Source organism: Ptychodera flava, chromosome 11, assembly GCF_041260155.1.
Source record: "Ptychodera flava strain L36383 chromosome 11, AS_Pfla_20210202, whole genome shotgun sequence".
Taxonomy (NCBI): domain Eukaryota; kingdom Metazoa; phylum Hemichordata; class Enteropneusta; family Ptychoderidae; genus Ptychodera; species Ptychodera flava.
In genome coordinates, this window is record NC_091938.1 from 34,400,636 (window position 1) to 34,404,933 (window position 4,298).

Below are 4,298 nucleotides of genomic sequence, written 5' to 3' on the forward strand. Positions count from 1 at the left end.
CAACCAGCGACGGTATACCACTCGTTTTTACCATATCATGACATGTATGCACTGGCACTGGTCAAAATCTCATCCTTGCTGGGTGTCCTTTTATTGCTGAAATATAGCACTGCTATTTTCTCATCTCCACAAATCAGATCACTGTGTTTTTGCCATGATCAATGTACTGGTATGAATAATTTGGTTTAGAGGTCACACTGAAACACATTTTATTTTCTTGTAGCTCCCAGTTGGCATCATGTCCCTGATTGCTGCAAAGTTGCTATCTATGGGTGCATTATTTGGAATCTGTGCTGGCCCGCTTGGCATATATATGCTGACACAGTGTTTATTGGACTATATTTGATTCATGCTACTTCCAGGAGTGTACTTTGAGATCACCAGGAAAATTCATTTGTTTACTTTTTTGGAGTGCTGCAAGCATGGATAACTACCCTTGTCACAGCCTTCAGGTGAGTTACAATCTGTATTTTACATATCATCAATATAACATTTTGATTCAATGTTAAAAAGGTCAGTCATACTAACTTTTTGATGAATTTTTCATTATTTTTATTCTCTATATCAGTTTCATTTCTTATTCTTCTCCCTAAAGAATGTTGAAACATCCACTAATTAGCTTATCAACATAGCGTCTATATGTGCAAAATGTACTGTTATTGTTTACAGTGGTCGCGCTTACTTTGGCAGTTCTGCGTCCCTAGGGACGCAATGTAGCCAAAATGTGCGTCCATTCTATTTGATTACGTCCCGACCAATTGCATATTAACTAGACTCAATTTGGTGACGTTGTTCTTGAACAGTTTCTCACGATGAAAGGTCATCACGATAAGGTCAATCACCCAGTTGTTCATGGTAACAAATGTTCAACGTGTTTAATGTGCAAAATTAACAGTTCAAATCTTGCAAGTAATTTATCTCAGTCTTTTTTTACTTCTTTCGTTTCTTTTCGTTAAATATTGCTGTAGCTTGATTGATATCGAAGTCCTGTAGTGCTGGGCCGTGTATGCTTATTAGCATTAAATCGTCGACACCCGGGGGGGTAACTCCATGGCTAATAGTACGGGGGGGCTCCGCACGAAAATGGAAACCCAAACTGTTGTGATACCAGTTTTGAGCAAAAAAACCTACCCTTTCTGATACCTAGTTGTGGAAACGCAGCTATCTCTTGGCGGGGTAGCGTGAGTTGCTATGTGAGTGGCGGGGTTGACCTTTGACCCGCATAGCAACTCACGCTACCCCGCCAACAGATAGCTGCGTTTCCACAGCTTAGGCCGTGTAAATAAAATTCTTTGTTTGCCGTCCTTGGATTTTTGAAAAACCTACCAGCCAGCCAGCAAAAAAAAACACAGAAAAAAAACACAACACAGATCAATCGCATAAACTCTAACTTTCCCATCGGTTTATGGGTCACAAGTATGAAAAAATCATCTGTTACATTTACAATGCAGTGTTTCTTATGCTCTTCATTAGCACGCTGAAAATAATGCGTGGAAACAAAGGTTATACTTGTGTAAATACAACAAGCATACTTAGAGTTACTCAGTTAGGTGACTCTGAGTCTGAACAAAAATTCCATAATAAACAATGGCAATTAACACTATACCAGTACATAATGTACAACATGTACAGTGTGATAGTAATAAACTGGTTGTGTTACGAAGATCTACAGATTGTCTCTGACGGAGATTTATGCACTGGGTGGTCATAGGTGCCAGTAAAACTATTAATTAAAATAACAAGATCTCAAATATGAATACAAAGCATATTTGCGACAAATGCAACTTACGTATACGAGGATGTTTACAAAGTTTTGAAGAAAACAAAATATATTTGAATTAACACCTAATGAAGGAACCTAAGAATTTCACGTAATGGGTTCAATTTTGCAACGTGTCTAAGTGACATTTGTATATTAATTATAACACGTAAATTTAAGATCGAGACCTGTATTGATGTTTACGATTGGACGTATATTTTTATCTTTAATTTATATCTATCATGATCAAAACCAAGCTTTAAACTTAGTTTAAAATCCCATTCTAAAATAATACGGGAAAGGACAAGAGAGAAAAATACAACAGACAGGGCAGGAGGACACAACGACCAAAGAGTAGTCCAGGGCATTTAGACAATTGGAGAAGCGTAGCTTGGACGGCACCTGTCAAGCTTGTCTACCGAAGTCTATATAGTACCAACGAAACACTATTTCGAAATGTTGGGGTAAGCTTACAACAAAAAGGTGTTCTTGCAAAACCTGAACATTCCACATATTAAACTGCAAAAGTTACTGAGTATAACAAAGTATAGATGTCACTCAGAAAACAAATGCTAAACATCTTGGTAAAAGGTGAAACTACTGTCTCTTCCACAACACAGTCCCTCTATCCATAGTGGATAGAAGGACTGTGCATACAATTAGAATTTTTACAGTAAGAAGAGTGGGTAGCTGAGCAAATCATAACAGCCTCGAGTACAAATCCTCCTTTTTAAGTGTCAAATAAATACAAGTCCTGAGCACTGTTTCTGTTGAGTTAAATGCTCCATTAGCTGTAACTTTAAAGGCCATTTATTCTCAATTTTGTGTATCAACTAGTCTTTTACCCGAATTCTAATAGCGCTGATCTCGGTGTCAGGTTTGTTACTATATACCGTATAGCTGCGCGCGCGACTTCGAACACCGCTGCCTGAAAATCGGACAAATTGTGTTACTGCATGCGCGGTCGTTGTTGCAACTTGTAGCATGAGCCATAAATTCATATGAATTAGTATGATTTTCTGTATGCATTATGACGCTAGCAGGTTTTGATTTCATCGTTCTTGCCGAAAATGCGGACAAATTTTTGCACATTAATGAAAGAAACATAGGGCCAATGTCCCTGAAGCTACTATAGACATGGATACAAAATTAAGTATTTCCTGACTGTATGAAATTATCTCACTTAGGTCATCCTAGGGACTTGTAAACCAATGTCTGACCAGCAGTTTTGAAAGAACAAGCAACTCAACAGTTGACAGAGCTCTGCTGTGTTATGTAGAGAATAACCTTTTGTGACACATGTATTGATGAAGAAGGTGGATATCTTTGATTAACATTGTAAGTGAGTTCTAGTGAATAAGTTGAGACTGTACATACTCAGAGAAAGCACACTGAAGATACAAATGTTTGAAACTTAAGAAGTTCAAGGTCATCAAAAGCATTATAAGGAATCTGTAACTTTCATTGCACTGTTTACATAGATTGCATAATTGCTATAAATAGCACATGAGGAATCTTACAGCCGAGCTTTACCATAAAACCCCTATCACTTTGACCACTCTTTTAATTGACCACTCTATTTTTTTCCTCAAAACGTAATTTTATTTTATCCTTACCAAGTCAACCATAAATGGAAATTAGAACTTTCTCTATCTCTATCTCTATCTCTATTGACTATTTTGAGCAATTTCTTTTAGATAACATACAGGGCACAATAAATGACGGTTCAGAATATGTCAAAGTTGGGATTCAGGAAAGTTGCCTTTACATGTTTTAATCCTCCAAGATGGTAAGCATTTCACCATGAACTGTCAAAAAAAGTTGATCTTTCTGATAATTCTACACTAAAATCATTTTGGCTTTGATGATTTCCTAATTAATTCAATTATTTAAAATCATATTAATTATTTTTTTCTGGGTGAATTGATAGGGTTTATACAGTACAAGAATTACGTACAATGTAAGTCAAATTTTGATCAAAAATGACCAAAAAAATTCCTTAAAAATACAGATTTGCATATTTCATCACAATTTGAACAAATCCAAGTTTGGTTGTCCCTAGGGACCTGTATACCAAATAACAAAGCTGTCTGACCAGCAGTTATGAAGAAGAAGATTTTTTACCAAAAACGCCTTTTTTGGCATTAATTTGCCTATTTTCAACAATATCAAAAAATAAAAAAAAACAGTTTCTCAAAATCGAATTTTTCATCTACACAAAAATATCAAATCAGTAAGTACTGCGGTTCTCAAGATATTTGAGTGGACGGACGCCTCACAAACGGACATACATACATACATACATACATACATACTTACATACATACAGACTGACGACGGACGCCGGACGGATACCCATCCCAATAGCTAATATAGACTATAGTCTATAGTAGCTAAAAATGATGTTAAGTGATCAGCGCTAATGCATACTAAAATGCTGAATATTCTGTTTGTCAAGACAGCAATGCCGAATGGCCATTGCTATTTTTGAAAACTGAATTCTAATCCGGACTTATAAAATGACCACATCGTTTTTAGC